This window comes from Protopterus annectens, chromosome 4.part0 (genome assembly GCF_019279795.1).
Source record: "Protopterus annectens isolate FY-2018-M chromosome 4.part0, PAN1.0, whole genome shotgun sequence".
NCBI lineage: Eukaryota > Metazoa > Chordata > Ceratodontiformes > Protopteridae > Protopterus > Protopterus annectens.
Genome location: NC_056733.1, coordinates 457,935,657 through 457,946,427, shown reverse-complemented (window position 1 = coordinate 457,946,427; position 10,771 = coordinate 457,935,657). Strand labels below are relative to the sequence as shown.

Sequence of the window (10,771 nt, the reverse complement as noted above, 5' to 3'; positions counted from 1 at the left end):
CCTATTTATTATGACTCATAGCAATTCATTGCCGCATTTGAATTATTGAATTTGCAATCAAATGTGAAGTGGTTTAGCACTTAGTGTGTGGCACAAACTGCAGCAGCTGCTTGACCAATCAGTTTGCTACAGCTTAAAAGAGGAGAGGAGCTTTTTTTTCTGCTCAAGTCCAAGGAGAGGATTTTTTTTTTGCTCCTAATCTTAAAGATGGGGGTAGGGTCACCAACTACTTCTCTACCTCACACTTTATACCATAACCAGAATTTAAAAGCAACTTCTTTCAACATTTTAACCAAATTCATTTTTATGTAATATTTCTGTGCATCTAGTTTTTCTAAAGCATGACAAACATGGAAAAAACTGTTCTATCAATATTTTACACACACACACACACACACACACACACACACACACACACACACACACACACACACATACACATACACACACAAACACATACCGACACACACACGTATATGTGTGTGTGTGTGTGTTGCAGACTTGTAGTCAAAATGTCACACTTTCCTCAAATGGGCTAAAGGCTGAGGTTTCTATTCCCACAATGGGTGACTGGATTCATGTTTCTATTCCTGATACTGCAGTGCTGCAATAGGTGACACCCTAGTCCTGATTGTGCCATCCTTCAGATGAGACATTAAACTAAGGCCCCATTTGCCTGAGGTGCTGGTAGCTCAGGTGGATGAAAAGATCTAATGATAGATATTGAAAAGAGTGGGAACTTTATTTGCAAGTCAGTATATTCACATTTACTATGCATTCTATCTATCTATTTATCTACCATCTCTCGCTCTCTCTCTCTCTGTCTCTAAATATATATATATATATATATATATATATATATATATATATATATATATATACAGAGAGAGAGAGATATAAATAGATAAATAGGTATGTGAATGAGAGACAGGCTATTTGTTTTTAGTAGAAAAAATAAGTAAAAATTACATTTGTACTCAGCAGACATATTTGGTCTATAATTGAACAAATACTTTAGTTCTAATAAAATTAACAAATGCTCAAAACACACAAGAAAAACAAAGGAAACTACACTTGTTTTTATTTTTCAAGGGAAGCGCGAATGTATCTCCTGATGTGGAGGAAACTCCCCACCCTAAACTTACATATACCAGATCCACAGTCACATCAACTCAAAACAGGAGAAAATCTCCCAAACCAATGCAGTCTCAGCTGGTACATGCTTAGAACTTGCACATGCAGTGATTTCCCATAGAAAACAGTGATCACACTTCTGTACGCTGGTAATGATTGTAACCCTTTCACAGTAACTAGAGCATAACTATCTTTATAAAGCACAAGAGAAAATATCAGGAACAATGTCAGATATTTTGCAAAAATTAGCTAAATAATTCACTTCTCAGAATTTAACGTAAACATACAACCACTAAATATATACAACTAATTTCATTCTACCAAATGATTCTAATGCCAAATGTGATGTCTACTTACTTTTTCTACCAGTTTGAATCATACCCCTATACATATGCACACACGCACACACACACACACACACACACACACATATATATATATATATATATATATATATATATATGTACACGTATATAAAAAATATATATGTGTGTGTGTGTGTGTGTGTGTGTGTGTGTGTGTGTGTGTGTGTATGTATATATGTATATATATATATATATATATATATATATATATATATATATATATATATATATATATATATGTATATGGGTCTATGTCATAAAAATCAATGTTAAGGAACATCAAACTGCATATGGTCGAGACCATATTATCAACACTTCCCAAAGTCAGAAAAAAAAAAAAAAACAACAACAAAAATCTCTGCTTTTGTAAGGGCTGATCCTCCTTGTACCCCCACACTCCCTTGCAAATTAAATGTACCAACTCCGAGTTAATACTATAGTGAGGAAAAGGGTAAATTCCCAATGCCCATTGCTGTACAATGATCTCAGTCCATTCTGAAAGTCAATCATATGGTCACAACCATATGCAGTTCAACTTCAGAACACACCATCATCAATTCTACCATCCTCCCCACGCCAGAGATGTAGCAAGGGTGGTGTAAAGGGGTCAGCCGCTCCAGGTGCAAAGTGTTAGAGGCAGTGAGTGGCAGATGCTAATTAGTCTTCAGTGCATGCTCTCTCACACTCTCTCATCCTTCCTATTTATTATGACTCATAGCAATTCATTGCCGCATTTGAATTATTGAATTTGCAATCAAATGTGAAGTGGTTTAGCACTTAGTGTGTGGCACAAACTGCAGCAGCTGCTTGACCAATCAGTTTGCTACAGCTTAAAAGAGGAGAGGAGCTTTTTTTTCTGCTCAAGTCCAAGGAGAGGATTTTTTTTTTGCTCCTAATCTTAAAGATGGGGGTAGGGTCACCAACTACTTCTCTACCTCACACTTTATACCATAACCAGAATTTAAAAGCAACTTCTTTCAACATTTTAACCAAATTCATTTTTATGTAATATTTCTGTGCGTCTAGTTTTTCTAAAGCATGACAAACATGGAAAAAACTGTTCTATCAATATTTTACACACACACACACACACACACACACACACACACACACACACACACACACACACACACACACATACACACACAAACACATACACACACACATATGTGTGTGTGTGTGTGTGTGTGTGTGTGTGTGTGTGTGTGTGTGTGTGTATATATATATATATACATATATATATATATTACAACGACCACTGTGAACAGACAAGAGGCTTAGAGTCAAAAGTATCTCTTACGGGTTTGTTTCTAAAATGTTTCTTTTTAGACAGAGGATATAAAGAATCATGGCTGAACATTATTATAAAAGAGGTTTGTTCCTTGAGATGTAATAAGGCTATTCCTATATTACACAAATTTTATAATGACAACAGGGTAGTTAATATGGTTAAAGTTGATCCTATGTACAAGCTAGCCTTTCCTATTCCTATAACAAATGAAATGTCTTTTATTCGAAACATCATCACAGAGAATTGGAAGGTAATATTAGGAAATAAAGATCTAAGTTTAACACTAGGTAATGAGCCTTTATTTACATATAGAAAAACAAAGAATTTGAAAATGATTCTGGAGAAAGCACCAAGTGAGGTTTTAAACACACTTACTGATGGTACTTTTCCTTGTCAAAATTGTAAACAATGCAGACACATTTCAGGTACTAGTTCAGTGTTTTTTAAGCATTTAAGAAAAGATTTTTACATTAAGGGGCATTACACTTGTAAGACCAAAAATGTGGTATATGTCGCCCTTTGTAATTCTTGTGAACAGTTTTATATTGGTAAAACTATTCGTACCCTGAACAAACGGATCTATGAACATGTGTCTGCTATTAAAAATAAAGATTCTACAAATGCGTTAGCAAAGCATGCTATAGTTTGCCCTGATTTCAAAAAGTTTACATTTTCTGTATTAGAAAAAGTTCAGGAAGTAGGTTTTTGTGGTAACTACAAAGTTAGACTGGAATGTAAGGAAGCTATTTGGCAAATTCTGCTTAATGCAGACAAATATCCTGGGTTAAATGAAGCAGTGAATATAAAGTGCTTTTTACAAGCACAAAGACCCAAATAAGCACAGTATAAGTTTTTAAACACATAAACTATAGAAGTTTTTGATAATTATGGTTGTTTAAACAACTTTTAAAAGTGTAATTGATTTGTATATGTTTAGTATTTTTTACTGTGACTTTAATCATATTTTATTCTTGATTGGTCCAAGAAAATCACGTGTATACACATTGGTACTATTTAAATTGTATTCAGTATGAGACATGTACTTTCTGATGAAGTTCACAGTTAATAAAGGTGGACGAAACGCGTAAGAGATACTTTTGACTCTAAGCCTCTTGTCTGTTCACAGTGGTCGTTGTAGTTTGTGTTCCTAAGTTTTAATTTTCAAAGTTCGTGCAGTATATATATATATATATATATATATATATATATATATATATTTATAATACACATATAGCATCATGTATATGGTCAGTTTTCCTGCAAGACATCTTTCTGCCATACAGCCTTTATGAACTCCCTTTTTCTCATATTTCCATATAGCCAAGCTAGATTTTCTACTGTTTGATTCCTTAAAACCTCTTGTATTACAGGTAACATGGGATATTTAGCCAAGCTAGATATTCCTTAAAACCTCTTGTATTACAGATGACATGGGATATATAGGTTCACAGGTACAGAGGTTGGTACTAGGCTATCGGCCCTAAGGCCTATGCAAACCTAGCCATAACAATTCCCTGGAAATTTCTTCCCACAATATTTACTTCTCTGGGCCCCTGTCTAGCAGGGCGACTGACATGATCCCTGGGGTGAATTTTCTATCTCCCATCCAATCATTAAGGTTCCTTTTGAAGAGGGCCAATGAGGCGCTCTGCTTGACATGTATGGGCAGTCTATTCCAGAGTATGGGGAGTCTCTGGGTCAGGAACCTATCCCTCCAGCATGTTTTGTTCATTGTGATGATAAGGTTTAGATACCTGGAGCATGTGGCTCTGAGGGATTGGTATTTCTTTAAGTGGAGCATGTCCAACAGCTCAGGGTTTGACATGGCCTTGTATGTTAAGCAGAAATCACCTCTGAGTAGACGATATGCCACAGAGTATTGCTGGAGTTTTTTTAGACGGTCAGCACATAGCATCTGCTTTAGGCCTGTGATTCTTTTAATGAGGTATTTCTGTGGCCTTTCCAGCTGTTGCAGATGTCTTGTGAGGTACACACCAAATGGGGCATTATACTCTATAATGGGTCTAATGAGGGATGAGTACAGTGGGACAATGACCTCTTTTTTTCTGGATGAAAAGCCCTTAGTGATGCAAATGACTCCTTAAGGACATCAGGTGTTTCAGCTGTGTGGCAGTTCTGAACACCCATGCCTTCTTTCCTTTTTAAGTCTGTTATTTATGTGTGGAGCTTTTTTAGGCTCTTGAGCAGCAATACTTTAATGTTGACTGGATTCTGTTCAGTTATGTTTAAAGGCTTAGACAATTTACATTGCCTAAAAAGGCACTATGGAAGTGGGCAAGATTTTGGCCAATAAACATAAACCTTCGGGGGAGAGCTGCCATCCTTGCAAAGCAATTGGGATTGTCTGCCATGTATATTTTACCCCCTTTGAATGACACCTGAAGGTAAGCCAGTTAGTGAAGTCCACCATATTTTGTTCTTATTGTGGTACCATACTTGTTACTTGTTGATGGTAGAATACTGCAGAAGGCTTTGTTCATACCTTCGTCAGACACATTCTGAGAGTTGCATCATGTCTTTCTTCATATATCACGGGGAAGTAGGTGTCAGGTTATTTACACCTGCAGTTGTAATGACTGTATCACATGTGTGTTTGTGGTGCAAGGACTTGAGTGCATGTGTGTGATGTGGCGAATTCCGACTAACCATGACCCTCTCCTTGAACAGCCTGGTAAGTGGTGCATCAATATAAGTCAATATGGAATCACCTATGACTAGGATATTGGACTGTCTGAAGGCTTGCCTCATGGCTTTTGAATTGAATCAATGTCATTCTTAGATGTGGGTTTCATGATGGGTACTGTATGTGCTGTATGTTTGTGAGTCTATGTAGATTGCTGTGTGTACTTTGTTTCTTAGGTAACATTTAGAAGGTCTTTGTGGTTTTGATAAGTTACTTTTAAGAGCCTCAGTCAGCATATGTATGTCTATGTGTTTGGTGTGAGCTGTGTGTGATTGTGTTAGTGTGATGTTGTATGGTACTGACAGCTTGCTTGTTATTTGTAGTGGATATGTGTGAGATCTTTGCCTCTAATATTTATTTATTTATTTATTTTATTTTACATTTGTTGACTGGGATAGTCCGACTGGATCAAAGTCCATTTACATCGGAGGCCCGGGGAGATGAGCTCCAAACATATAAGAACAATAGAAAATGACATAAAACATAGATATATAAATAATAAAAATATAAAATAGAAATGCAGATAAAAGAGAAAAATGCAGATAAAAGTACAATCAGACTAAAAATAGTACAAATTTATAAGTTGGATATTTCATAAGATACATAGGTTCACATTGAATAGACACGTATACAGGATAGAATTTACCCTGGTTGTAGTCAGGAGAAGTTAACAATATCTAATAGATAAGTAAATAACGCTGTTGGTTTAGCCAGGCTTGTCATAGTAGCATAGCCAGTTTAATGCCAGATGTTGTTTAATTGTAGCTTTAAACTGGCATATTGACTAGAGCATGGTCATGCCAGCTAGATAGTATGTTCCAGGTTCTACTTACAGAATTTGCAAATAGGGCCATGCCAGCAGCATTGTTAATTTTAGTTGTCTGTATTTGTAGCTTATTAGATGATCGGAGCAGTCTCGTGTTATTATGGGGGAGGATAGAATTTCTAAGGGCTGGAGTATTGTCCGGGTTATAGAGGATTTTGTTAGCCATTATCAGCAGGTTGTACTTGACAAGATTAGGAAATTCCAGCCATCCAAGCTGTTTGAGGTTGATGCAGTGGTGGGTTCTAAACGGCAGGCCTGTAGCAAACCTGGCAATGTGATAATAACAGGTTGTTAGTCTATTAAGTACAGATTTACTTATATTGGCTAGAAGGGGGAGGCATATAGGAGTGTCAAAAGTAGGTGAGAGTGAGCAATGGCTATTTTAGCTGGGGGGGTGAGGAAGGCTTTGATTCTATAGAGTGACCCGAGTTTTTTATTGATGGCCTTGATTGCCTGACTTATATGGAGGTCAAATTTTAAGTTATTGTCTATAGTGACACCCAGTAATTTTGTATTGGTGTCAGGGGAAATGACTCTCCCGTCTTTTGCATTTAAGGTGAAGGAGAAGGGTACAGACCTTTGGGTTGGTGGGAATACGAGCATTTTAGGGGTTTTTTTTGGATTAAGTAGCAGGCGACGCTTGGAGAGCCAGTCTTCTATGGCAGTGAATGCAGACTGGGTATCCTTCTTTAGATCAGTGGGAGATACATCTGAGCAGATCAGAGTGTAGTCATCAGCGTATTGGATACAGCTGATATTTGGTATGATAGTAGGCAGGTCATTAATAAAGATGGAAAACAGTAGTGGTCCTAATATGGAGCCTTGTGGTACTCCAATAGTGTTTGTTAATAGATTTGAGAGCTTATTCTGCCAGAGGACAGCCTGTTGTCTGTTATTAAGATAGGATGTAAACCAAAGAAGGGCTTTGGGATCTAGGCAGAAGGTTTGCAGGGTCCTAATCATAAGTTGATGATCACCCATATCAAATGCCTTGGAAAGATCCAAGAAGACAGCAGACGAAGTGCGATTATTGTTGCGGTTATTGTTAATGGTGTTAGTGAAGGACGATAAGGCTGTGGTAGTACTATGATGTGGGTGAAAGCCATGCTGGGTATCAGCCATAAGGTGATTCTGGTTTAGGTGTTGCATGAATTGTTTATGTATACATTTCTCCATAATCTTAGCAAGTGGAGAGAGTATGGCTATGGGCCTATAATTAGAGTATTCAGTAGAAGGACCTCCTTTATGTAATGGAATAACATAAGACATTTTCCAGATGTTAGGAACTTTGGCTTCGGATATGGTGCACTTGATTAGAATAGAGATTGGATAGGCAATGACATCTGCTGACATTTGCAGATATTTCACTGGGAGTTGGTCAGCAGAGAGTGTGGTGAGTTTTAGTTTTTTGATCAGTCTGCAAATAAAGGAACTTGACACAGGCTTAAAGCTGAATACGTTTTGGCTATTAGAGTTAGTGGTAATATCGTCAGGGGAACTTGGAGGTAGTTGGATGACAAGAGCTTGAATAGTCTCAGTAAAGAAATGGTAAAAACTATTTGCAACCTCTTCTGGGGGGTTTATTAGTGGTGGCAGCAGGGCTAGGTGTCGATGTTTTACCAGGATACAGTAACTTGTTGATCCCAGCCCAGAACTTTTGAGGATTATTCTGATTAGTCATCTGTAACCTACAATAGTAGTGTTTTTTATCTTGTAAGACAAGTCTTTTTGTTTCATTCCTCGCATGCCTATATTTATTATGATCATGGGGGTCTTTGGTATGGCGCCAGGTAGCCCAGAGTTTATTTCTACAGGTTATTTTTAGTCTTGATTCTTTGGAAAGCCAAGGTACGTTTTTACCTTTTGTTCGCTTTAGGCGGGCAGGAGCATGTGAGTCTAGAATTTCAAGAACTTTATTGTTAAAATAGGTGACAGGATTCTCTAAGGGAAGATGCTTTAGTTTAGACCAGTTGCAGGAGTTAAGTTCCAGTTGAAGTTTGTCAGGGTCAAGGTCCCTTTTGCTTCTAACTTTCCTGAGCAAGGGTTGTTGTGGGATAATGGCTTTTTGTTTAACTATGTAGGTAAGGAGATGATCACTTATATAATAACATTATATAACTAGATATCTCTCTCCCACTGTATCAGTTTGGTTAAGTAGTAGGTGGTTGTCAGTGAACATGAAACAACTGGTACATTGTCTCAGACTGCTTTCTCCTTCCTCAACTCTAGCTTCTTTTCCACTATCAGTTACACTGCAAACATTGGGTTGGCTGTGATGCGTCCTGATTTGAATTCAAGATGCCAGGCTCGCATCTTACTTTCTACTGCTCTGTGTATTCATTTATCACTTACCCTCTCCAGCACTTTCATGTGGTATGATATAAGTTTGACACCTCTGTACTGTCCACACTTGTGAATGCCACTTTGTGCTTGTTCACTGGCACTAGAATGCATGGATCACCATGTATGCATTTTGTAAGGAAATCCTTGCTCATTACACATCTTATATGTAAAAGTACTTCAAACAGACCCAAGGATATATTTGCTCTTCTTTACCTGGTACTTATTAGAATGATCATTTAGTATAATGCCCATTTCAGCAGGTTCCCATCCAAACACTTGTTACAAATGGATTGACCACAACATTTTTTACTTAAAAAAAAAAAAAATCAAAGTACTTAAATGTAAAAACTATTCAGACTGTCTCAAAGCCTTATCCCTCTTTGTAGTATCATACAGGCTACTGAGATGCGACCTCTGCATTGCCAATAGAACTTCAGCAAGCCCTATTCTGTCAGAGCTATTACACATTCACAAGTCCAATGTCATTATAAACACCCTCTCAAGGGATCTCAGTTTCTTTTGAAAGACAAATAGAATATGTGGGAGGGATAGGTTTATATAACAGGGAATAGCATTTCTATGGAGACTTCTTCCACTACAGATAAGAAAAGTACTTCTCTTACTCTGTTCAAATGTAAATTTGAAAGGCTGGATGGGTAACCACAAATTCACCCCCAGTTTGGTATGCCTAGCCCTGATGGATAGGGGAAGCATGTAAATGTCCCAACATATCCTCATTTGGCCTATTTGTATGCAAAATATAAGTGGTTTAATACTACCATGCAAATGCAAGGCTAGGCTTCTTAAAATCCTCACAAAGCAATAGCTTAGTAAGTACCTATGAACCTATTCGCCACTTATCTAGTATTCGTCTCTGTATTTCTCTCTTTATACATACATACATATATATATATATATATATATATATATATATATATATACACACACACACACACACACACACACACACACACACACACATACATGTATATTTATATATCTATCGCTATATCTAACCTATATATACATATATATATATATATATATATATATATATATATATATATATATATATGGTTCTACCTGACTTCGTCGACAGCGCAGAAGACCGACAACGGAATCCGGAGCTCCAGAACATCGACAATGCAGAAGACCGACACGACGGATGACAACACCGGCGCCGAGGATGCCGACATGGGAAAAGGCTGTGTGAGTATGCGGTAGTGACGGACGTTAGGGTGCGAGTCAGGTAAGTGTGGATATTGACGGTCTGTGGGGATAGGGGTGGGTTAAGTGAGTTAGGGTTAGGGAGCGATAGGGGTGGGTTAAGTGAGTTAGGGTTAGGGAGCGATAGGGGTGGGTTAAGTGAGTTAGGGTTAGGGAGCGAGAGGGGTGGGTTAAGTGAGTTAGGGTTAGGGGGTGGGTTAAGTGAGTTAGGGTTAGGGGTTAGGAGTGACGGACCTTAGGGTTAGGAAGTAAGGTTTAGTGTGCTTGTGTTGTGTGTGTGGTTTGTGGAATGGGGATGTGTTTTGTTTTATTGTTGTTATTGTGGTGTGTGCAGTGTATGGGGTTTCGTGTTTGTGTACCGTCGGTTATTTCGTTGTCGGGTATGTGAGGTTTCGTGTTAATGGACTGTCGATTATGTGGTGTCGGTGATGTCGTTGTCGGTGTTGTGTGGTTTCGACTATGTCAGGTAGAACCATATATATATATATATATATATATATATGCTGTCATGAGTATCGCACCCTGATCATATCTGCCTTAAGTTCATCTGAGCATCTTGCTTTCCCTGACTTAATTTTTCTAAGTTTGCTTTATTCTTCTAGAGTGGGTTCTTCTTCGTTTTTCATCATAAGCTGCATATGGGTCATTATAGCTTCTGTGGTGTTCTCATTTAGAAACTGCTGGAAGTACTCATCCCATCTGCTTTTGATGTCCTGAGGACTGTGGAACAAATTGTTGCTGGCATCCCTTATGAATATTTTAATTTTTCTGTCTTTGCCTTGCAACCTGAAGCTAATAGACTTTCTCTGATGGTTTGTTCTTTGCTACTGTAACATCTTTCTCAACCTCTTTGTTAGCCAGCCAATATTTCTTCTTTGCCT

General features: G+C 37.7%; 1 pseudogene; it reads left to right on the top strand.

Annotated features, from left to right (window-relative positions):
* Positions 1-2,944: 2,944 nt before the first annotated feature.
* The window catches only part of LOC122800259, a 149,820-nt pseudogene continuing 141,993 nt past the window's right edge, over positions 2,945-10,771 (top strand).